The 27194-nt window shown below is 34.1% G+C and overlaps 1 protein-coding gene and 1 non-coding gene across 5 annotated transcripts in view; both read left to right on the top strand.

Annotated features, from left to right (window-relative positions):
- Positions 1–27194, top strand: part of CNTN1 (contactin 1) — a 374840-nt gene that overhangs the window by 55441 nt on the left and 292205 nt on the right. The window lies entirely within an intron of this gene.
- TRNAS-GGA (transfer RNA serine (anticodon GGA)) lies at positions 1846–1921 on the top strand. Its single transcript has one exon. It is a non-coding gene; the product is annotated as a tRNA-Ser (tRNA).

The following is a 27194-nucleotide window of genomic DNA, read 5'->3' on the forward strand; positions in this document are numbered from 1 at the left end:
AAATATTATATTTATTGTTTATTCTTAGCATGTTACCATTGTTGTAGATTTATTTACTGTATAATTTGTAAATTAGAATGACAATAGCATGAGAAGCAGATTTAAAGAGAAAAAAATGGAGATAGAAATATTCACTTGGTTGTCACATAATACAAGTCTGAGTCTGAAATTAAGTTCATTACTTAGGATAATAGTATGAATAATAAAAACGATATGTAGTGCTACGGTCAGAGACTGGATAATCACAAATCCCTTGCCTTTATAGAGCTTACATTTTATAAGAATAGATTTATGTCAGGTAGTGTAGGTGCTGTGCAGAACTTCAGTAAAGCGGCCGAGGAGGGATGGGAGTCAAGGAAAAGAGGAACATTGGGGCCTGGGATTCAGGGACAGGATTTTCACTATTTTGATTATGTGGTTAAGCAGGTATTGGATTCGTCTCAAGAGGGAAGGAGTGATATGCCTTGTCAAATACTCCTACTAGTTTCTAGAAAGTGATAACTGAGGCTCACCCACTAACTTGGTGGGCACTTGACAAGAGCTGTTGCACAGATTGGTAAGAACACGAGCCTGATTGAACTGAGTTCAAGAGAATGGGAGGAAAGGAAGTGGTGATATTATAATATTAACCGCTCTGTGGAGTCTGCTGTAAAGGACAGCAGAGAAATGGAATAGTGGCTGGGTGGGGACAGAGGGCAAGGGAGGTTTGTGGTCATTTTTAAAATGGAAATTTAAAAAAAGTCAGGTTTGCATGATGATGGGAATCATTTAATAGAGAGGAAAAAATCAAGGAAGCAGGGAAAAGGGGAAGAAATATTCTGGAGAATTGTCTTTTAGTAACTAAAATTGTTTCAAGTATATCATGAGCCCTAGGTTAAGTAGGGTACCTCATGTCAGTTAACAAGAGGAAAGATGTAATGTATGGACACAGATAAAAATAAGTTGGTGGATGTGGTGCAGGCAATATTTAGACATCTCCTTTTGCTCACATCTATTTTATTTTTTTCTTAAATAAATGGAGAACACAGACATAAGCTGACAATCAGAGATGGAGAAAAATGCTAGTGACGGAATGGAAGTGTGGGAAGTCAAGAGAAAACATTCGATGCAAGAGTAACATAAAGGAAGAAAATGTTTAGATGAAGATGTTATATTTGAGGTCCTGTAGGTCATTTAAGCAGAGAGGATATAAAACTCTTTAGTTCAGTCAGGAGATGAAGACTAGAAACAGATTTGGGTATTAGTGGCACAAATATAGTAATTTAAACCATGATGTGAAAGATATGTCCAGGGAGAACAAACCAAGTGAGTAGAGCAGGTCGAGGTCATAATTAAAGATTGTCATTATTTGTTTAAATAAGAGAAAATATGCCAGTTAAGGAGAAAGGAAGCTATGATAAAAATAGCAATAGCAGTAACTAGATGAACATTTACAAAAGAGAGTGTTAAATTTTTAAATGAGTTCTAATTAAGACCAAAGAAGACAATTACATTTTGAAAATTAGGAGGTTATTTATCATCTAATTGGGAATTGTTTTCAAAGAGTTGTAGGTCTCAAGTTATAATACTGTTGGCTAAAATTTTAAGATATTTGGCCATGACAGTGAGAGGAAACATCATGAGAAGTTAGTAGCTTTAAAGTGAAATGAAGGGAAGGGAAGTTTTATATTTTATAAAAGTTTGTTAAGTAACTTCTCTGTGCCAGACACTATTCCAGGTGATATCGAGCAGAGGACAGACATTGTGAACAAAACACAAAAACGTCAGTCCTCATGTATGTTCATTACATTCTAGTTCAGGTTGTTTCTCTCAGCCTGGGAAGCCTTGAGAAGTTTTAAATTTCAGGCCCTGGCCGGTTGGCTCAGTGGTAGAGCGTCGGCCTGGAGTGCAGAAGTCCTGGGTTCGATTCCCAGCCAGGGCACACAGGAGAAGTGCCCATCTGCTTCTCCACCCCTCCCCCTCTCCTTCCTCTCTGTCTCTCTCTTCCCCTCCCGCAGCGAGGCTCCATTGGAGCAAAGATGGCCAGGGTGCTAGGGATAGCTCCTTGGCCTCTGCCCCAGGCGCTAGAGTGGCTCTGGTCGCAACAGAGCGACGCCCCGGAGGGGCAGAGCATCGCCCCCTGGTGGGCAGAGTGTGGCCCCCGGGTGGGCGTGCCGGGTGGATCCCAGTCGGGCGCATGCGGGAGTCTGTCTGACTGTCTCTCCCCGTTTCCAGCTTCAGAAAGAAAAAAAAAAAAATTCATATCAGGAGAAAGAGTCAAAGGTGAGAGAGAAATAAAATGGGTTGCTCCAAGGTATGGCAGAGCTAAGGAAGTTCACCAAGTACATTGTGTCACTTGACATTGCAAGAGGAAGCCGTGGTAAAATACAAAACAGGCAATCTTGATTTTCAGTTTATTTACATGAGCAAGGATTTTGTAGAGAAATGCTATGGTTCAGTGAAAATAACAACAGAATAGTTTTCAGAAGACTGGTTCTACCTATGTGAGCAAAGGCAAGAGCCTTGTGGAGCCACAGCAGCTTCTTGTGTAAATCACCGTTATCTGTTTAATCATAAAAGGTTATTACATTGGTCAAATGAGATTATATGTTCTCTTAAAAGCCTAATAAATCAAAGGCTTTATTGACAGGGCACATCTGGAAAATCTTGTGAACTGTATTTTGTGGTTCTTAAATTAACATCCAAGTTTTTGTAGTTGTTATTTATTTTTATATATCTGAACATGATTGGAATGGAACTATTTTTATTTTATATTTTAATATTTTATTTAGTATTTGTAGAATAGAATTCTATTTATAAAGCTTTTGATTATAAACAAGCTAACCAAATAAGTTTAGAATATAGATATAATTCCCTTTGACAACTGTGGACCAACACAAGAACAACACCTTTATTATGCCTTGTGTGATCACATGCTGTAGTAGATGAACCTTGGCTTATAACCACTGCTCTTCTTGATGTTGATTAGCCCATGCCTTGGTGCAACTTGTCCTAAATTTACTGTTTCAGAGTTACAATGTGTGTAGCACATTCATTGTCCTTATGAATGATATTGTTGCTTGAATCAAGAGACTATAACCTTAGGACTTATAAGGTTCTTTCCTTATAGATTCTAAAAACTCCTGTTAAAATGCTGAAATATGTAAAGGAACTCAAATATTTCAAATAGTGGAAACTTTATCCTTATCTGATATAATTTTGAAAAATATCTGTTTATTAGTATGGGATTACCCCACATTTCCCCCTGGAGGCTAGTATTAATGAATGTGATCCAAGTATGGATTTTAATTTGTTATTATTTTATTTAGTTCCAAATAAGACAATCCCATGAGCCATTAAATTGTTTATAATTCTAATCTTTATTAGTGGGAGTTTCCAATAATATTAAAGTTTATTACTTAATATTTTAAGGTGGTATCACAAAAGTTAACAATAAAATATTTGAAGTGAAACATTTGAAACCCTAGAATGCTTTAGAATAATGTTTTGAAAATGCTTATTTTAGTGATTTTAGAGAGGGAGTAGGGGAAGAGAGAGTGAGACAGGAACATTGATCTGTTCCTGCATGTGCCTTGACTGGGGAACAAACCAGCAACCTTTGCACTTCAGGATGATGCTCTAACCCAGTGGTCCCCAATCATTTTTGGGCCACGGACCGGTTTAATGTCAGAAAATATTATATTTTCACAGACCAGCCTTTAGGGTGGGACACATAAATGTATCACGTGACCGAGACAAGTGTCAAGAATGAGTCTTAGACAGATGTAACAGAGGGAATCTGGTCATTTTTTAAAAATAAAACATTGTTCAGACTTAAATGTAAATAAAACGGAAATAATGTAAGTTATTTATTCTTTCTCTGCGGACCAGTACCAAATGGCCACGGACCGGTACCAGTACACAGGCTGGGGATTGGGGACCACTGCTCTAACCAACCGAGCTATCTGGTCAGTGCTAGTCATTTTTTTAAATACAAAGTATCTGATTTATGAAAGCAATGCTGTATTTCTTATTTTCTTCTACAGTGTGTCCATAAAGTCATGGTGCACTTTTGATGGGTCACAGGAAAGCAACAAAAGACAATAGAAATGTGAAATCTGCACCAAATAAAAGGAAAACCCTCCTAGTTTCTGTAGGATGATGTGGCAGCATGTGCGCATGCGCAGATGATGACGTAACACCGTGTATACAGCGGAGCAGCCCAGGGCGATGCCAGTCGAGATGTGGACGGTACAGAGGAAAGTTCAGTGTGCTCTGTGGCTCGCTAAATTCGAATCTGTGACCAAAGTGCAATGTGAATATCGGTGCATTTAAAACAAAGCACCACCACATAGGAATAACATTACTTGGTGGGATAAGCAGTTGAAGGAAACCGGCAGTTTGGTGGAGAAACCCCGTTCTGGTAGGCCATCAGTCAGTAACGAGTCTGTAGAGGCTATACGGCAGGGGTCCCCAAACTGCGGCCCCCTGAGGCCATTTATCCGGCCCCGCCGCACTTCCGGAAGGGGCACCTCTTTCATTGGTGGTCAGTGAGAGGAGCATAGTTCCCATTGAAATACTGGTCCGTTTGTTGATTTAAATTTACTTGTTCTTTATTTTAAATATTGTATTTGTTCCTGTTTTGTTTTTTTACTTTAAAATAAGATATGTGCAGTGTGCATAGGGATTTGTTCATAGTTTTTTTTTATACTCCGGCCCTCCAACGGTCTGAGGGACAGTGAACTGGCCCCCTGTGTAAAAAGTTTGGGGACCCCTGCTATATGGGATAGCTACCTAAGGAGCCCTAAAAAATCTGTGCACGAGCCCACATTGAACTGCACTGAATAGGTATGAAACTGGGAGAGTTTTCCTTTTATTTGGTGCAGAATTCACATTTCTGTTGTCTTTTGTTGCTTTCCTGTGACCAGTTAAAAGTGCACCATGACTTTACGGACACACTGTATATTATTAAGTAAAACGAATAAGTAATTAAGATACCTAGGTAAAGGGGATATCTTGTTCAATCCATTTATTTTATATTTAAAACTGAAGTTCAGATCTATTCTATGATTACCCAAGCTCAGTGCTTAGAATGTAGAGCTTAGAATCTCTACCTCACCACACTATATGTCATTGCCCTTTGGCTTTAATAATTAAATATATCAAAATGTAGTGGTGGAAGTGATGGTCAGAATAGAGTAGAATGTATCCTAACCCTGCAATAAGCTATTTCTTTGCATTGCTGGAGGCCCCAAACCATATAACTATCCAAAGAAACTAGTGATTATGGCCAATTTTCTCTAAAGGAGTTTAGAAAAGAAAATGTTATGCTCCCTTCAAACTTGCCTCCTTTCTTTACATTATTTTTTTCTTCAATATTTATTCCTTTCTTAATTTTCTGAATATACTATTATAAAAAGTGGAAAATAGTGACTTATAATTACCCATCTCTTTATAACTCAGAACAGCCAATATAAATACTGTGCTGTCTATTCTGTCATTTGTGTATATTATTTATAATGAATGTCTTAGAAAAAGAAGACCATATATTTTATACTATTTTGTAACATAATTTGTAGACTTGACTGTATGCCTGGTCCAACATCAGGTATCTCTATGCATTCTTCAAAATTATGATTTCTAACTCCTCTATCACATTTTAAAACAAGGATGTATTATAATTTATTCAATTCATCTCAACTGTTGGAAATACATTGTTTTTAAGTTTTTGCTATTTAAAATAATCACATTCTATAGAATTTTTTTATGTTGCCAAATTATCCTCAGGAGGTTATTAGTTGATATTACAAGTACTATAAGAATTTTCACTTTCTTGTACAGGGTAGGAAAAAAGTAGTTTTACTGTGTTCATATAGAAGGTAATATACTGTAATAATAAATAAATAAAAATATAATAAACTCTTTTGTGTACTAATAACTGTAAACCTACTTTTGTCACACTCTGTATGTTTCATAATATTGGATACATTATATTTGTTGATAGATAGACATATCAATATATGTGTGTTATATTGTATATATATGTATATACACATATATGATAATTTAAAATATCAAGTGGATAATATAAGCAATAATGGTATCTCATTTTTGTTTGTTTTATATTATATATTTGTAAAGTTGAATATTTTTGTATATTATGTCCATATATTCTTTTGAATTTTTTAATTATGTGCAATGTCCAATTTCTTATTTTGAGCAACACTTTTTAACGGTTATTTGTGTTTTAATGATACTTTCTTTTTATCTATTATTCATGTTCCAAATTTTTTCAGGTTGTCAACATGTTTATATATTTTTTTAATTGATTTTTTTTTTGTTTTCAAATGCTATAAATATCACATCTATTGTAGGTTTGTTTGTATACTTCTTGTCAATTAAAAAGAACTTTATTTCTACTTTTAGTATGATTTTAATATTGTTGCTTTATAATATATTCTAATACTTTTAATACAACATTTTTATAAATTTTGTAAGTTTTTGAAATTGTTTGATTATTTTTATTATTTATTTACATATTAATCCAGAAGAAAATATGTCACATTTATTTTCTTATTTCTTATTTATTTGTTCCTCTAGTGAAATCTTTCTGGGAAAAGAGAAATAACAATGTTTCTATGTTGATAAGAATTAACAATGGGTAGTGAAAAAATTGTTACTACAAGAAGAAAAGGGGAGACTTAATAGTGTGAAGCAAGCCAGCTAGAGGGATGGGATCTTGTTACAAATGGAAGTTTAGATTTTGTAGAATGATAACACTTAAATGGTGCTCAGTAAGGATGGAGCTGGGGGAAGACATGTTCACAGTTAAAGAGAGAAGAGTAAGGTATGAAATAGCAATCTCAGAGAATGAAAGAATGAATGGTCTTATTTGATAGCCCTTTTCAGGGGTGTAAGGTAAAAGCATTGTCTGATTGTATGGTATGATTTGATACCATACGTTATTATAGAAGTAAGCCATATTTAGATAGGCAGGTGCAGGAACAGGTGCAGGCACAGAATAAGTAAAATTGACTTTAACTAGGGTTAGATTTAGTCAAGAATAGAGTGAAGCGTAAAAAGGACAAGAGTGATAGAGTTTTATATAGTAGATTGATTTTAGTGATGTATCATGAAATTTATGACAAGTAAAGAAAGTAGTGAGGACATGGTTAGAAATGAAGGACAGAACACAAGTACATCCAAGGATTTTAGGTCCTGGTGGGGTAGGAGAATTGTTGGCATCAGGGTACAGTTTGTTAAATCACAAGGGGTTATTACATTGGTCATATGAAATCATATGTTTGCTAAAGAGCCTAATAAATCAAAGGCTTTAGTGACAGGGCACATCTGCAAAACCTTGTGACCTATATTTTGTAGTTCTTAAATTCACATCCAATATTTTATATCATTATTTATTTTTACTTATCTGAGCATGAGTGAGTGAACCTTCATCTGGAGGTGATGCTAGAAATTGAGATTATGGAGGGGTTGTTTTTATTGGTACAAGCAGATGAGCTGAGATAGTGTAAGTGACACAATCACGGAATCAGAGTGAGACAAGAAACCCAGAGGCCAGTGAGTTGATGTCATGTGTATAGACATTAAAAGCATCAAAAACTACAATAAGATTAGTGTTGGAAATTGTGTCAGTAAGCAAAGATTTTTGAGAAATGAGTAGATGACTATACCAAGAATGGGTATAGAATAGTGCAGTCTTATGTCATGAGATTCAAAGTGGAAGATTGTTAGAGAGGGTCTTTGTACTGGATGTGCCCTATGTCTAGGAAGCTTTTTCCCAGACCTCCCAATAGTGCAGGGGTTGGGAACCTATGGCTCACAAGCCAGATGTGGCTCTTTTGATGGCTGCATCCGGCTCACAGACAAATCTTTAATAAAAAAATAATAACATTAAAAATATAAAACATTCTCATGTATTACAATCCATTCATTTCCTACTGCTCATGTTCAGGGTTGAGGGTGGCTGGAGCCAATCACAGCTGTCCTCTGGGACAACATCAAATTTTTATTGGATAATGCTTAATGTACATGGGTCGTTGTATGGCTCTCATGGAATTACATTTTAAAATATGTGGCATTCATGGCTTTCTCAGCCAAAAAGGTTCCTGACCCCTGCAATAGTTAGTTCCTTCTCATTAGTAAGTCTTTGCTAAAATGTCACCACCTTCAAGGAGTTTTGCCCCATCATTCAATCCAAATTTGTCTCTCAAGTCACACTCTGTTTTGTATTGTATTTGTTTTATATTTTAATAGCATTTATAAGTGACTGAAAGAGTCTTTATTACTTGGTTTTATATACTGAATCTCAAAATATAAGTATTTTGGAAACAGTGATTTTGTTTATCTTTTTTGTGGCTGATTTCCCAGATCTAACAATTACTAGCACATAGGCAGCCAATCAACAATCAACAATTAGTTGTTTAATAAATGAATGAATATGTATAAGGTTATATATTGTCTTCTGCTTTCCTGTGACTTCTTCCAGATTCCAAATATGCTTTTTAAACAATTTTTCAACTCACTGCATTCATTCTTCTCTAAGAATTCCTATTCACAACTTTCTCCTCAAGAAAGGTGAATTAGAAAGAAAAGTAGGTGCTAAGTATCAAGGTAAAGATCTGTTTGCCTTGAGATAATTAAGTATTAAAGTTAACACTCAAATATGTTGATATTCATTACTTCAAGAAATTCTGATTAATGGAATAATAAACTTGAAGTATAGTTGTTACCTGATTTATTTGTTTCAACTGTCACTATTATACACAGTGATACTAGCTCATAGCAGCTATTAGCACACAGATTAGCACCCCACAACTATAAACTGATGCTCCTCTCAATATGATTGTACCCTTTGCTCACTTTTTTAGACCTAGATTAAAGATAAATTAAAAATCTTATTAGTTAGAAAAAAGAAAACCATTTATATATATTTAGTTATTTTTCTTTATATAAAAATTAAATATTTGTATATTTTTGTACTAAATACAAAGTATTAGAGATAAATTTATGATCTTATGGCAATAAGTAGAAATATTAGCTGATTGATTAACATAATATTGAGATTATACGTAGAAAACTAGAAGTAGTATGGTATAGTAGAATGAGCCCTTGGTGTCGTCAAGGATTAATTAAGATAACAAATGTAAATTTGTTTCCCTTTATTATTTCTTTAACAGACCAGATATGTGTTATTCATCTTTTTGCACAGAATAAAAGTATCCACCTTAATTTGATGCCCAAAGCAAGAATTTTTCCCCACATCCAGATGGTTATTATGTTGCATGATTCTAATTGTAGATGCCCTATTTTTGTAAAGTGTCACTCTGTAATCATATCAGTGACTTAATATTCATCATCATTTACATTTTAAGCCTCCAGTAGTATGAATATTTTACACAGTAGTTGATTTGGTTTGAATAATCAGAATATATCAAGTTAAAAATAAAGTATTCTTTTGGAGTTTGATAATTTTATAGGCAACTAAAATAAAAATCTGCTACCATTTTAAATTCTACTACCACTTATTGAACACCTACCAAGTGAAAGGCCCTGTATTAGTCAACTTAGGCTGGCCTAACAAAGTATCATACATTGTGTAGCTTAAACAAAAGAAATTTATTTTATCACAGTCTAGAGGCTAGAGATTCTAAGGTCATAGTAGGGCTCTCTTCCTCTCTTGCAGATGGCCACTTTCTCATTGTGTCCTCACATAGTCGAAAGGGAAGAGGACAAGCTTTCTGGTCTTTCTTCTTATGTGGGCACTAGTCCAATGAGAGCCTCACCTTCATAACTTCATCAAAAAGTAATTACCTCCCATGCCTGACCTGTGGTGGCGCAGTGAGTTAAAGCTTCGATCTGGAACACTGAGGTTGCCAGTTTGAAACCCTGGGCTTGCCTGGTCAAGGCATATATGGGAAGTTGATGCTTCCTGTTCCTCCTCTCTCTCTCTCTCTCTCTCTCTCTCTCTCTCTCTCTCCTCTCTGAAAATTGAATAAATAAAGTTTTTAAAAAATAAAAATTTAAATAAAAAAAAAGTAATTACCTCCCAAAGGCCCCATCTCCAAGTATTTTCAAATTGGAGGCAGAGTTTCAACATATGAATTTAGAGAAGACACAATTCAGTCCATAGCTGGTCCTGAGCTAAGATATACATACAACTTTTTTGACGTAAAAAATCAGTGAGACTATAATTGCAATAGGTTACTATCATTTAGATTTCCTGTTGGAAAGTAGCCCTTTATAGCTGCTTCAAAACGGTGGTTTTTATAGATTATGACACATGTATGGAGATTCTACATTGTATGATTTTATATTCAAACAGAATATGAATCCTGATTCTTTTTGTTTTGTTTGTGGTATAAAAATATCCTTATATGTAAAAAACTAGACAAAGAAATATAATTAGCCATGGCTGGTTGGCTCAGTGGATAGAACATCATCCCAGTGTGCAGAAGTCCTGAGTTCAGTCCTGATTAGAGCACACATGATAAGCTAACTTCTGCTTCTCTTCTTCTCCCTCTCACTCCTCTCTCTCTCTTTCTTTCTCTTAGCCAGTGGCTTGATGGTTCAAGGATTGGCTAGGGTGCTAAGTATAGCTTGGTGGGTTCCAGCATTGGCTCGGGTGCTGAGTATAGCTCAGCTGATTCAAGCATCAGTCCCATACAGGGGTTACTGAGTGGATCTGGTCCGGGCACATGTGGGAGTCTATCTCCCCTTCTCTCACTTAAAAAACTAAACAAAAGAAGAAGTATAACAAACCCTTATGCATTCACTACCCAGTTTCAATAATTACCAGCTCAAAGTTAATATGGCTTTTTCTATACCCCATCTACTTTTGCATAACTCACATCAGATTGGACATCAAACATTGCCTCTAAGTTCCATAACTCCTTTAGTATTTCAAGACTTCAATTTTTGTTCTAAGAGATCTTACTAACACTGGGATGATTATAGGGTTTTGGTTTATTGTTTTGATTGACAGAGTAGGAAAATATGTTTTGTTTTGATTTTGAACTTCAAATACATTATCAGTTCATACTGATTTCTCCAATTGAAATGAAGAATTCAGGATTTTAGTTAAGCACTTCTATTTTAACATATCTCCATGTTCCATGCAAAGAATTTCTGTGCCAGAAAAATTAGGGATGATAAAATTATATTATCACAAAAATCACACATTTATTTCATCCAACATTATACACACAACAGTTCCTACAGTGTGAACACTGTCACCAACATTGTTATTGCTGATAGCAAGCGATTTTATTACGTTGTTGTTGTTCTTTTTGCTCATAGAATAGCTTACTAAGAATCTTCAAATTACTGTGCATGTGTATTAAAATGAAACCTACCTTCTTAAGAATTTTTTTATGTGTACAATACATATTGTTAACTCTAGGGACAATGCCATGCAGTGGAACTCTAGAACGTATCTATCTTGCATAATTTAGACACTATGCCTATTGATTAGCATCATCTCATTGGGAGTCACCCCTCTCAGTGTGGTTATGTCACAGAATGGATACACATTTGAATCCATTGATTTCATTTCATCTTTGATTTGAAGTCTCCTTCATTAATTTTTTAAATAATTACCTAAATATTTACATGGTTTAATGACAAAAATAACAAAAATTTACATTAAAAAAAATAATTTGTAGTTCAGTGCTCTGTACTCTATTATCATCCATTTATTTATTGAAAGAAGTTTATACTTATATTATTTTTTAAAATATGTATGTATATATATTTTAGTAGATGAATTGTAGCATATTTTGTATATGTATATATATATATTTAAATATCTTTATATATGTAAAGAGGAGCTATTGAAAGGACAATCTGACTTTCTCTTCCATCAGTAAGTCACTTGGTTATTGTATGTGGATGACCAAAAGATTGTTTTCCTTTAAAGTATGATAATTTTACTAAGATATGTTCTAATGTGGGGTGGATTATTTTCCAAGGTAGATAGAATTTCAGAATACAATTTTAAATCTTTTTCTTTTTACAGGAAAAGAAATTTTTTTGAGAGATAAAAAGGGAGAAAGATAAGAAGCATCAACTTGTAGTTGCATTACTTTAGTTGATCACTGATTGCTTCTCTTACGTGCCTTGACCAGTGGGCTCCAGCCAAGCCAGTGACCCCTTGGTCAAGCCAGCAACCTTGGGCTCAAGCAGCAACCATAAGATCATGTGGATGGTCTCATGCTCTAGGTGGCAACCCACATTCAAGCTGGTGAGCCTGTGCTCAAACCAGCAAACTTGAAGTTTAGAACCTGGGACCTCAGTGTCCTAGGTTGATGCTCTATCCACTGCGCCACCACCAGTCAGGCAACAGGAAATGTTTTGAATTGTAATTTTGGAGATTTTTTCTGTTTTGTTTTTATTTTATAAGGATATAAATGAGCTCTAGTTTAAATTATTCTATTTGTAGTCATTGACATAATATATACCACATGGAGTCAGTTCTCACCTATATAGACAGAATCATACTATAGTAATTCAAATTAGCAATATGTTACACAGCATTTCCTCTTTGATATTAATATTAAAGTTTAGAAATATACTCTGTACCTGACTTAACCAAAATACTTAAGTGTTTCCTTAGAAAATGCTCTGGTAAATAAGTTTAGGAAAAAATCTGGATTAGTCAAATTAAACAGGTTTGTTAAAAATGTACATTATAAGCTTCAGAGAGGATTACGTGTAGTATTCTTGATTACATGTAGCATTTCACAGATATATTTGACAAGTAACCTTATTTGCAAATAAACACATTAATATCTCTAATTGAAATACATTTCATAAGATATTATTTACCCTGAACTGTCATCAACATATATCTAAACATGTGTAACTTTTAACAATTCTCATTTGTACCAATTTTTAGAAAACATACTTTATAAATAAGTGTTGTAACACTTTTATGTATTCAACACTTAATTTTCTCATAAAATATTATAGAATATCTTTTCAAAGAACTTTGACTCAGGAAATTATAATAAGGTTTGTTCGTTTCTCTATCCTCACTGGAGTACTTCTGTTCTTTAATTTGCAGTTGTCTTTTTTTCCCCCTTCTAAAGGTTTATTTAGTGAACTACTTCTCAATATATTATTCTATCAGTTTTGATTTGGCTCTTAATTTGACATTGAACATGTGACATTAGGACATATTTTGAGTTTTATGTTATTTCTTGGATGGATAAGTTTAAAATATTCTGAATAGTAGGTATTTTTTCAACTACTAGTATGTAGCAGTTGCAGATATAAGTATTTACTTTGTATTTATTTTGTTTTTACTATTTAAACTTACCTTTTCTAAAAAAAAAATTTTTCCTGTTTCATTTGGATTTTGGGAGCTCTTTGTTTTTTTCAATGAATAATCAATCATGAAAGAGCTCAGATTATAGAGAAATAAGAATGTTGTTCTGAATAGGCTAAATTTAGAACTTAATCAGGCATTAAAATTAACACCAGAATTCTGATTTAAGTTAAGAGGCAAGTCAGGATAATTAATTGATTTGTGTGTTTTGTTAGTATCAGTGTACAATGCATATTGACTAGCATAGAGATGACAAGGTTGTCTGACCTGTGGTGGCACAGTGTATAAAGCATCAATCTGGTACACTGAGGTCACTGGTTCAAAACCCTGGGCTTGCCCGGTCAAGGCACATATGAGAGTTGAAGCTTCCTGTTCCTCTTTCCCCTTCTCACTCTCTCCTCTTAAAAATAAGTAAGTGACCTGACCAGGCAGTCGCTCAGTGGATGGAGCATTGGATTGAGATGCAGAAGACCCAGGTTCGAAACCCTGAAGTCACCAGCTTGAGCACAGGCTCATCTCGTTTGAGCAAGGCTCACTAGCTTGAGCCCAAGGTCGCTGGCTTAAGCAAGGGGTCACTCAAGGCACGTATGAGAAAGCAGTCAATGAACAACTAGGGTGCCGCAACAAAGAGTTGATGTTTCTCATCTCTTTCCCTTCCTGTCTGTCTGTCCCTATCTTTCCCTCTCTCTGTCTCTGTCTCACACACAAACACACACACACACACACACAAATCAAATCTTTAAAAAAAGAAAAAAGAAAAAAGAAAGAAATGACACAGTCTTCATCTTCCAGATTGTATTCCTTTTTTCTCCCTCTCTAATTCACAAACAAGGCTTAAATATATTAACCTTTAGCTTACTAAAACTAGCATTTATTTAATTCAAGCTAGACTTTATTTTTCCTGAGTGAAATATTGAGTATATATACTATGGATACACTATTATAAATATGAAAAGGTCACTGATAAGGTAGCCATTTACAATTTCCAAAGAAGAGGAAATTGGCTTAAAATGCCACAAGAGAAATTTAGGGCAAACTCTTGACATTTTATGAAATATATTTATCAGTAATGGATGGCTAAGTACACTCTCTCACTTGGTGGGTAATAAGATGAGAGGGAAAAGAATTCATCCATGAGCACACAGTAGAGGTTATCACCTTGGAGGACAGATTAGAATTTAAAATTATCTTAAAAATTTAAAGAAATTATTAGAATTTATGCCAGAAAAATAGTCTACCTAGAAGAAAAATTGCCTATGAAATTGAGATAAGTATTTATATATATAATCACAAAAACTGAGCATGAATTCAAAATAAAACAAAGCAAAAAAAGTAATAATTCTCCTCTGATAACATTCAAAGATAAACACTCTACTACTTATATTGATAGTAGTGAAAAAAGGAATGGACTTGTGTTTAAGGAGCCAAGTTTGATTGTTCACTTGGCAAATATTTCCCTGATGGAGGAATTTAAATGGAGATTGAAGGTTTAGTAGAATTTTATTAAGTCAATGAGGAGAGGGAAGAGAGTCCTGTAATTAAGACTATTTTAAGATGGCTAGGTTCTTGAGAGTTTCCTGTCGAGTAGGGGATTTACATCTCAATGGGGTAAAGAAAGAATTTATAGTTGCAGTTTTTTTGTTTTTTTTGGTTTTTTTTTTTAAGGGAATGCGCTAAGAAAAAGGAGGTTAGGAGCCTATAGTCAGGAAAATACCTCTCTAAAGTTTAATGAAACCGAGGGGAACTTTAAGCCTATTTCAACCAGAAGAATAAACATGCAGTTAAAAGCATCTCAGAAATGTTCCTTATATTTCCTTCCTTTTGAAATGATACAATCCAGATATTGCTTATTTTTTTGAACCATGGGTTATTTAGCAGCAGGTTGCTTAATTTTCCATGATTTGGTAATTATCTTTTTGTTAATGATTTCCAGTTAAATTTCCACTGAGATTAGATAACACACTTTATTTGATTTCTGAGTCTTGCTTTGTGGTCCAGCATAAAAACAATATTTATAAATGTTTTTTAAGCATTTGAAAAGAATATGAACTTGCAATAATTAGATGCAATGTTTTATATTACATATTTTAGGTCATATATAATCTATAACATACACATATCATAGCTATTCTATATATATTTAGTAATTTATATCACATATATTAAGATATTATCTCAATTGATGATACTGCCGACAACACTTGGTAATAGATGGGATATGGGAAGAATAAAGAAAATAAGGGAATCAAGAATAACTCCAGATTCTTGTTTAATGGCTTGAGCTATAGTCTGAATGGCATAATATTTTCTGAGGAGCATAATCAAAAAGGAACTAGAAGAGAGTTTGTGTCAGTTTGGCATGCTTAGTTTAGATACGTATTTGACATCCACGTGGAGATGTCAGTTCAGCAGTAGGATGTAAGAGTTTGTAGCTTCGGAGAAAAGTTTGAAATAGATATATAGATTGAGGAGTCATAGAAATGGTACTTAGACTCATGGATTTGATCACCTGGAGAGTTTAGATAGTGCTTACATGGAGAAGAGTCCTAAAGTGCTCCAACAGAACAGAGAGGGAAGAATCGGCAAAGGAGAGCAAAGAGTGGTTAGCAAAGTGAAAGGAAATCTATAAGCATTTGGCTACTAGTTATGGTAAAAAAATTTTCAAGATGGAGTTAAGTGGTTAACTATTAAATGCTTCTAAGAGGTTAAGGAACATGAGAACAGAAAATGGCTATTGATTTTGAAAACTGGAGATATTTGGTAACATTGACAAAGACAGTTAAAGAAACCTTATATAACATTTATCCATTTTTTTTAAACAATAAAAACTTTAAAACATAATTTAATCATGAAAGAGTGAATGAATGCACTCACTTATCAATTTCCTACTATATTTGGCTCTCTAGAGATATAAAATTTATAGTTTATGCCTTGATGAAACTCATAGTCTTGAAAATAAGCAGACATGCAAAAGAAAATTAAAATAAAATTTTACCAGTCCTTTGCAAAGATGTATCCAGTGCTGTGGAAGATGGAAAAAAGCATGGCCAGTTTAGCTAAGGGAAGCTTTCAGAGAAGAAAACTTCCTGCAGGCTAAGGCTTCAGAAGTACCTGACAGTTTTCTGGGCAGACTTGGGAGGAAACAGCATTTCAAAGACACTGAAGGGTAGAGTTAAAGGCTCAGAGGCAGGGCACCGAATGAGCTATTGAGAGACCTGTAACATCACCCTCTGAGATATTCAGAAATGTGTGTGATGGGAGAAGTTGGTTGTACCAATGATTGTAGAGTACTACTAGCATTTAGTTGCAGGGCAGGGATAATAAATTTCCTTTAATCCTTGCTCAATTTATCCAAAAAACTCCACTGGGGTCTTTCTAAACAGAGAAACTCTATAGTAGAGTACAATACATGGGGCAGATGATGAAAAGAGAAGTTGGAGAGTAGAAATAAAATCCAATATTACAAACCTTTTGGAAGTAGTACCTATTTAATTCGGTGGCTGATGAGGTGAGTCTGAGGTCAGGCAAGGTCTTGACTGCCACATTTTAGACATGGGTCACTGTGTGGGTAGCAGTTCTTTTTTGTTAGGGACATAGGGGGAGAAGCAGAGGTCAATAGGAAGGAGATGTTGAATTTCTTTTAGAAGAGGTCTAAAGAGAAATTAAACAAGATAAAAAATAAAATTTAAGAATGATATATGTTTTATTCAAAATTCTTTGCTACACAAAGTATGTGTTTTATACCATCAATTTAAGGAAAGTACATGTAACAATTCAAGAACTGTACATTGTTAGTATACTCAATAAGAGTATTTGGAAATTTCTTATTTTATACAGTATCTACTCTGGTAATACTAGAGATCAAATAATATTATGATATAAAATGTTTATTCTTTAATTATTCCTTAATAATGAAATTTTCTAATTTTTAGTGTTTATTCTGCTTAAATACTAATTGGAAAGCTATCAAATTGAGAATTTTCCATTCACTTTCCTAATTTTTTTCTTTTTTTGTAAGTAAAAATACATTTAAAGTATTTTAAAAAATTTTTTAAATTTTTTTATTGACCTGAGACAGAAACATTGATTTGCTGTTCCACATATTTATGCATTCATTATTTGATTCTTGTATGTGCCCTGACTAGGAATCAAATGTGTGACCTTGGCATGTCAGGACAATTCTCATCCAACCCAACTATCTGGCCACAGCTTTGTATTCTTATTGTATTTTGTCATTTTGTACATTGCTTCATAACATTTGTGTAACAGTTCATAATTTACAAATTATTTATAGATGTCATGTTAATTTTTACCACAACTCTACGACGTGGATACTAGTAATCAGTTTTATGGAAAAGAACACTTCAAATCAGAAGTCAACATCATAAAGTTAATAAGGATAGAGAGCACACTTAAGTCAGTTCCTCTTCCTCTATGCCCAGAGTTCTTGGACCATACCTGAGTTACATTAAAGTAATATAAACTGGTTACAACACTTCCTCACACTATTTCTACAAATTCCCTGTGAGTATATACCAAGTTAGGAAATGATATCCTTTATAGGAATGGCTAGACACGACCGACTCCATCCTCTGCCCCCACTTTTTTATTTTACCTAAGTACAGGGGTCTCCTATGAGATTTCAAAAAGTACTACATTTTTGGGATTAGAACAAAGAAAGGTTATTTTCATCTGTAACAGTTCCTGGTTGATCACTGTTCCATCATACCACAGAAAGGCCTGAATAACGTCTTTAAAGAAAGAACCGAAGCCTAGAATTAGCATGCTTTCTGGCTGACCTGCACTTGCACACAGGTTGGACTCTCATTTTTGCTGTAGCATTTTCATTAGGTCAGCTGAAAGGCCTCTCCCTCTGCTCCAGTGTGAAACAAGAAATTAAGACAAGCAAGTGGAGCTTCAGCAAGGAATTGTCTCTATGGTACCTGCCTATTTTCTCAAGTTTTAAATATTTGAAAACTTTGTTTATGTGCAGTCTTAGGGCTATTTGTTTTGCTTTCATTGTACCTAAGCATCTATTATTTATATGTGACTATTCAAGCCCTGATGTATTTCCCAAGCAGTGTGGTGTGATGCTCAGTGTGAGCCCCCACCAAATGCAGGATCAAGAAAAGGTGAGAGGCTATAGATATCTTCTCATTCCATTATTATCAATTACAGACTCACATTTACCATAGTGCATCTGCATGGAAGTATAAAGAATTTATTATTGTTATATTCATTTGTGGACTCAAAATGCTTTAGAAAAAGCCTTTAAAAACCTGGTAAGCATGAATTTAATACTACTGAGGATTACAACCAATTACAATTCTTTGGGAAATAGCAGCAGAATAAAGAGTGCATCTCCCATTTGCCCATAATCAACAATTAAATTCCACCAATGAAGAAGGAGAAGCAATAAAGTTATAGATTTAGGACTGAGTGATATTTATTCTGACATTTGTGAGTTGAACTGTAGTTACTCCACAATTAACTAGTGTAAGAGAAAACAACTGCCTAGTGTGAGGGCTTGTTTGGAAAGATATAGTATGTAAGATGTTTTCTTTATTTAATTTTTATTATTTTGTTTATAAGGAATTTTTGCAATAATTTTTGGTGTTTCAGGATATTACATTAAGATATTACTTATTTTGATTACTAATTTTGGGTGGGGGGCATCCCTTCAATTTTGTACTTGGGTTAGTATAGGTATCTTGTTTTCACCATGGACTGTGTGTTTAGATATTTTAAGGCAATAATAAATTGTAATATTTGTAGACATATATCTGCAGATTTTATCCTTAGCCCATCATCTTAATTAGTTGTTTGTAAATATATCTTTGACATAGCAATACTAGGGAAAAAAGAACAGAAAACATATATAGGGCTGAAGATAAAAGTACTTCAAAACTATGTTGCAGAAAAATGAAAAGATAATTCTGCTAGGTTGTTTTGCACTCTAGAACAGTGTTTTTAGAGGTCATAATACTAAAACTATAACCCTATCAAGTTTGGAGAAACTCTGTCACCTTTGTTACTTTACACATCAAAGGATGCTACTGTGACCTGGAGAGAGGGTCCCTTGTGGGTTAAATCAGCAATCTCTGTAACCTGTTATTTTAGAGAGACTGATTCACCAAGCTGAACATCTGGAAAAAACAGCTTTTGGCTCAGAAATTTTCTATTTTAAAATTTTGCTTGATTACTGCCTTTAGATGTTATTAACTATATGTGTGTGTATTCAGAATTTTAACTACTGAAACTATGAAAATAATTTTTAAAGGGTATGTATATAGCTTCTACCAATTTGCCCTACGGTCCAAAGTGGAGTTTTGGGGAGACGTGCTGCCATAAGGAGTACAGAAGGCTTAAAAGATAACATATTACTAACAAAAATATGATCACAAAAATTTCCAAAATGTATTGTAAAATGGAATAATCAGAGACTGTGTAAGATGCTGAGACTGGTCTGAGTTGATTAATGCGTTTTCTATTACTTGAAATATATTGTGTAATCTAAAGCACATGCTACATGCAACAGTGAAATATGAAGCAATTAAATTCTACCAGTGGCAGTGAAATAAGCAGAAGCAAATGCATTATGAAACTAATGGTGTGGAAACTTCCTTATTAGGGTTTCAATTTTAATTAATTGTTTTCCAATCTTATTGTACTGTAACTTTAAAAAAATGAGACTTGTGAAAGCTTGTTGACTTAGAAACACAGACAGAACATATTAGTATCTGGGCTAAAACCACTTCTCATGGAATACAAACAAGAATTTTTTTTATCTTTCCCAGCCTGCCCTCCCTATAGTCTTTTCTTGAATGGTCAGTGTGCACATTTTCAAACACTAGCTTTAGGATAAAATGCTTAGCAGATGAATTTTCAACTAAACTAAAATCAATGTCTAGTGTTATATCTTTTATAATGTTATTTTTTATAAATATCCTGCTAGAGATGAAAAATTTTATATATTTAAGAGGACACATTTTAGTTTAGGCTGTTCAGAAATAGGAAATCTTAGAAAATTTAACTATGTTGCTCAGAAAGCCCTCAGTTCGGGATTAATTAATGATAGTGTTAATAATTGAGAAAGACATACCACTGTTTTTGTGAGCATCTGAGCTGCAGAGTTAACAAGTAGGATGGGCAACTAGAGAGAAGGTCGCTTAGATAGCACTCGCCTGGAAGAGAATGGTCAATTGTAAAGTCAAATTTGACTTAGAGTGAGTGGTATACTTCTAACGTAGGTGACTGCATATAAAATGAATAATCCATGGATATTTTTATATATAGCATAATATTGACTTTTTAATGTTAAATTTGTGTTGTTGTGAACAATAGGAAGCTACAGAGATTTTAAAAATCAAAACCAAACACAAGATGGAAATTTTCAAAAATGTTTTTGCTTTAGGATGGTGCTCAGCATTCATTACCTAAAAAAATAAATTTAAAGCTGATCTGTGATTTGTTCATGCTTCTACTTACATTGTGACAAGTGTTAGATGTGGCCATGTTCTTAAGAAGCAAATTGTACACAAAAGATAGAGCAAAATTCCAAACCAGGGTTCAGAAAACATTAGTTTACATGACTTGTATTTTATACATAATTGTTAGAAGCTTATGGTTAATATAGGACATAGGACTTCAGATATGGTGTAATCAGATACAGTCTTTATAGCATTTAACTTTTGTCTTCACACTTAGCTTGTCTCATCTCTAAAATTTGGGCACAATAGAAGCAAGGATGTATTTGACTTGTTCTTATTTATTGGCTATGCCTAGAAATATCAGGCACATAGAATGAGCGAAAGCCCAGCAAACTTTTGTTAGTAAAATTTATTATGTTAAACATAAGTTCCTAATTATGTGGTTACTAATGCAATTTTATTGCACATTTCTTTTTTACCTCAAAGTATTGACTCATATTCAGCAATATCATTCCAGATTTTCTGCTTTTGTTTGTTTTTTCTTGAGTATTTTTAAAGTTATGACTTTTCCATTGTATATAAATGTAATTTGAAATCAATAGTTGATACTGGTTTGTAGAGGCAGGCAAACTCTAATGAGCAAAATCATGGAATTGCACACCAAGAAGATCGTAAGGAAAGATAACTACTTGATTGAGGTAGATGGGCTGAATTGATTAGTGAAGAGAGATGGGAAAGATTAATTGGACATGGAACAATTTCTTTCATAATTAGGATTTAATAGTAGGGATAGTTGATGGAAAGAACGCCACATTTGAGAGTGGCTTAGAAGATTCCCAAGCAATATAGATTTTGTGTGGTTGGAGCAGCACTCTAAGAAGGCAGCAATGATTATAGTGTCAGGAGAATTTCAAAGACTGGAATTTATTTTTGGATGATTAAGGCAGGAAATAGATCTATCAGTAGTTATATCATCCATGAGAGGAAAATTTACAGTCTTACAAAACAACATATAGTTGAATAATGATAATAGAAAATGCATTTGTGCTGGTAATAGTCTCTTTCTGTGGCAGAAAAAAAATTTTGATTTTCAGCTTTGGTAAAAATTATAAGTAATAAATAAATTCAATGTGATAAAGTCTGTGGTTTGAAAAAGTACTTTACCTTTCCCACTCAGTCTAATTTCATAAACTCCTATAGAAATCACACATTTATTTACTTTTTTTTTTTTAGATTTTATTTATTCATTTTTATTAGAGAGAAAGGGGAGAAAGAGAGAGAGGGAGAGAGAGAGAGAGAACAGGGGGAGGAGCAGGAAGCATCAACTCCCATATGTGCCTTGACCAGGCAAGCCCAGGGTTTTGAACCAGCGACCTCAGCATTCCAGGTCGACGCTTTATCCACTGCGCCACCACAGGTCAGGCCAGAAATCACACATTTAACTCTCATCTCGTTATATAATTTAGTTATTATTTAATCTTTCATTATGATTAAAAATAATATTTAAATTATATTTATATTCTCCTACTTTTTAACTTTCTTTAGGTTTTTAAAAATCAAAGTTTACTGCTGACCAGGCAGTGATGCAGTGGATAGAGTGTCAGACTGGGATGGGGAGGGCCCAGGTTTGAGACCCCGTGGTTGCCAGCTTGAGCGTGGGCTCATCTGGTTTGAGCAAGGCTCACCAGCTTCAGCCCAAGGTCACTGGCTTGAGCCAGGGGTCACTCGCTCTGCTGTAGCCCCCCAGTCAAGGCACATATGAGAAAGCAATGAGTAACTAAGGTGCTGCAATGAAGAATTGATGCTTCTCATCTCTCTCCCTTCCTGTCTGTCCCTATTTGTCCCTCTCTCTTTCACAAAAACAAACAAACAAGGTTTACTAAAAATTTTGAAAAAGAAATTAAAGTAAGTCTTAAAATTTTTTTTCTTTCTAATATTTAGTGAAAAAGTAGTTATTTTTTTAATTTACTACAAGAAGGAGAGATTTGTTTAGATAACTTTACATACTGTATTTGAAGAAGAGCTAACTTATATTCAAAAGAAAAGTTCAACTAAATGGGTTTTTAGATATGAGGTATTGTTACCAGAGCAAACCAGGATTTGTGTTGTCTACTGCCCTTTCTTTGACAATTTCTCAAGAGACAATTGCCAAGTAGATAAAAAAGCATCTTTAATTCAAATTGCAGCAACTTGAGAAGGGAGGGGACTCCTATCCAAAATAACTGCCTTAACAGTCTTGGCTTACTGGCCAGGTTATACATCTTTTGGGAGGTTAGTAACTCATTATATAGACCATGCAGTTAGTCACCTAGCAGTGTGAGGGAGGCAGAAGTCTGGTCTGTAGGGATGTTTCCCTGGAATGTCCTTCTGCTGTCCTGATGTTGCTCTGGAATGGCCAATGTCTGGCACTTCTGGGAACTTTCTGAAAGATAACTCCCTCTATTTCTTAGTAACAAAGTAACGATTCAGATTTGTAAACTTATCCAGGCCAGAAAGCTCTGTTGGTTTGAGTGTTGGCCCAAAGCACAGAGGTTGCTGGTTCAGTCCCTGGTCAAGACACATACAGGAGCAGATCGATGTTCCTGTCTGTCTCTCCTCTCTTCCTTCCTTTCCTTCTCTCAAAAATCAATACACTAAACATTAAAAAAAAACTTAAAAAAAGATTTTTAAACTAAGCTTCTAATTAATCTACAGGATTTAACTTTTCACAGTAATCCTGTGGCTAGGCTTTCACAAACAACTATTGTGGTTTAAACCCCCCTAACTCTCAGGTCCCTCCCCAATGTAAGCTTTCCCTGACATTCCTACAAAAGTAAACTTTGCCCTGCATTCCAAAGTAAAGGCCAGTGAGTATTAAGAGAGAATAGCAAGCAGATTAATTATTTTCTAACCCTAACATATCTCCTATTTATTACAACTAAAAAGTTACTATTACCAAAACCAAACTTCTCATTTTTGTGCTCCTCTATCAGTATTACTGTCTAGAGGCTTTGGAAGTTTAGCCTTATCTGTGTAATTCTATTCTCCATTATATTTCTGACTGAAAACTAAGTATAGGTCTTTTCTTACATTCCTCTAAGTCTCATATCCTGTTGATGGGTAACATATGTAGGTATATTATGAATAGGCCAGGGTTTATTTTTATTTTATACTGTTTACTTTATTTGAAGAGCCTTTCCTTCCAATTCCACGGAAATCATGAATGTGCTACAAATCTAAGAATCATAACTCAGAAAACAAAGTGTGAAAGTATTTAAGTCCATGAATTTCATGAAAAACTACAGAAATAGTTACATGGTGTTTTGTTATTTGCTAAAAACCAGCAAGTTTTTACAACCCACGATGAGGTTAAATACTTGAAATGATACAAAATTGCCCTGGAGTGTGTGGCCAAATCCAAACAAGTGAATAGAAGGAAAAAAAAAACCTTAGAGGTCAAAATGAGGCCAAAGTGTACTACTGTAAGTGTCTGTTATTGCATCGGTACTTTATGAGTCAACTACAGATATAGACAGATTTTTAATGTTATAAAACAAAAGTTTACTTGACTCATTCAGTGTAGCTTTATTGTCTATTGTAAAAGCCACAAAAGGAATTATTTAGGGCATTTGCCTCATTCTACATGATGAGCTGTAAGGTTGTTGCAGCCCATAGCACTAATAACATGATTGGGTTCAGAGTTCCTAAATGTTCTAAGACAGATAAGAATAAGAGTTTTTATCATTATTTCAATTATTGAACATATAAAAGTAAAGCCTCTGTAAATATAGTCAAATTTATTTAATAGTACACTTTAAATGAGTTAGTTTTATGTTTTGTATATTATATCTCAAGGAGGCTGCTTAAAAGAAAACTGAACAAAACTAGGACAGGTTTTCATTTGAAGCCACTAATTTGTGACTTAGAATTCTTGGGACTTCTGTGAAATACAGGGGTGTTGATTAGTCATGCCCTAATTTTAGGTCTTAAATTGCTCCTTTCCTCCTGAATACTTTACCAACATCAAAATGTCCCAAGAGCTTTCATTCTTAAAAACAAATATAAAACTAAACAAAGTAAAGCTTTATTTATTCTTCCTTCTTCCTCTTCATGTTTTCCCCAAGTTTTAAATTAAAAGAAAAAAGTGTGTGCACTGTTTCTACATCTTTATCCCCTACCCTACCTGGCCCCTTCCGTTCCCATTAGATTGAGACTGACTTGATGGAGCTGACTAGTTCCTCCTGAATTGGCAGCTAGAGTAATTTCTGCACAGTTCTCATCTCCCTGGAACTCCCTGAAGTGGGGTGCATTCTTGAGAACCCCTTTTCATTAGCACGTTTTTTGTTTGTTTTCAGCTTCAGTGACTATTTTTAACTGTCACATCTTTCTCTGATCAGACTTTTACAGTACTATTTCTTTTTTTGGCCCAGTTTGTAGGTCCCACCTCTCCTAATCTTAGTTACTTATCACTTTATGTCCTCTAATTCCCTTGACATTAGCTCTCACACCTCTATAAAAATCACAAAAAAAAGTATCTAATTCTAGTCTTGACTGTGCCCTTAAATTTAGGTATATATATCAACTTTCTTTTTGATTTCATCATTATCTCTTACTAAACCTTAAACAAAGTCATCTTTTCTCTTTGCCAGTCTTAATTAATAACGTATCCATGCATCTAGTTATTTAGCAGAAATGTTGACTATCTTTAATTTCTATCTCCTTTTTTTTCCCCATACTCTATAACCATTCAGTTACCAAGTCCTGTCAACTCTATCTTGCCATTTCTTTCAACTATATAAAGTTTTTCTCTGTTTTCATAGGGAAAAATTCTTTCTAGGACTTAAAGGCAGGAAAGGGACTAATGTTACATATTGATATAAATAGAAACGGACCATTCCCTCAAACACTCCAGGTGCCATCCTGGCACAGAGTTCTGTATAATGTAATAATAGACCAAGGTCTTCAAGTCAGGCCAGGACTGGCACTACCATGTATAGCACATTGTTATAAATTAGAAAAAGTTTTCTTCTATAATACCCTTTAATATAAAAAATTGTTATAATACTGATTTTGTAATAAAAAAATTACTGCCCTCTGGGGGAAAATTTCAATAAATATTCAAATCTATTCCATCAGGGCTCTAATTTTAATGTTCTACTGCCTTAACACAAATCATTGTAAGATGTCAGATTGTGAAATTTTTTATACTAATATAAAGAGGAGATGAAAATGCTGTTGGTCTTAACAACTCACTATAGGTATTAAAAATATTGTCTTTAAGAATATTTTATTTGCCTGACCTGTAGTGGTTCAGTGTATGAAACGTTGACCTAGAATGCTGAGGTCACCAGTTCGAAACCTTGAGCTTGCCTGGTCAAGACACATATGGGAGTTGATGTTCCTGCTCCTCCTCCCCTTCTCTCTCTCTCTTATTTTAAAATAAATAAATAAATACAGTCTTTAATTTTTTTTAAAAAAAGAACATTTTATTTGAGGCATTCTAAAAGAATGAGAAGAAAGTCCTATTTTTTCAGTGATTACAGATGCAGTCCTTAACCTAACGTATATATCTGAATGTATTTGGACAAAATGATGAGGAGGCTTTTAACAGACTAAAAGAAAGTGTCACAGCTTAGTCATTTATACATTCTGATCATATTGTATTATTCTCTTATTTCAGGGTCACCTAACTACAGGCCATGGGCCATATCCAGCCCATATACTGTTTTTGTGAACAATGTTTTTATTAGGACATAGTCACTCACATTCTAGACAGCTTTGCCACTACCACGGTAGAGTTGAGTATTGTCACAGAGACTTTATGGCCCACCAAGCATAAAATATTTATTATCTGGCTCTTTATATAAAAAATTTGCTGATCCATGCCTTTTTAATCCCTTTAAAAATATTAATTCCCTTAAAATTTCATTTTGCTCAATTTTATGTGGAGAGAAAAATAATGACAGTATTAAGCAAAGTAGGGTGAGTCATACCCATAGTTTTTCTTCCAAAATACATTTTATAGATGAACAGTGAAATTTAGCTGTAGCATGCTGCCTCAAAGGTGTGCAGTTACTTAGGCTTTGTTAAAAGCAGGACAATATAAATAAACAACAACAAAAAAACTAAAGTGGATCAACCTGTTCTTTTCTATCAGATTTTTATTGGCACTACCTAGAAAATGTGTTTAATAATAACTTATCTTTTCAACAGCTAACCTTTTTTCCTTTTCTGACTTTAAAAAGTTATAGTGGAGGAAAGTTCCTTTAGTAGTCAGAAGAGTTATGTATTTGATGAAAGTTCTCTGTTGGAAACAATTTTTTTATTAAAAATTGGGGAATTCTATGAGTGCCTATTTTGTTCATTAAAGCAAGTCATTGAAAAAATACTTTTCAAATGGAAAGTAATTTATATTTTGTGAGATTTTTTCTTATAATGTATCTTAAAAGCTTGATCAATAG

This window comes from Saccopteryx leptura, chromosome 2, assembly GCF_036850995.1.
Source record: "Saccopteryx leptura isolate mSacLep1 chromosome 2, mSacLep1_pri_phased_curated, whole genome shotgun sequence".
Taxonomy (NCBI): Eukaryota; Metazoa; Chordata; class Mammalia; order Chiroptera; family Emballonuridae; genus Saccopteryx; species Saccopteryx leptura.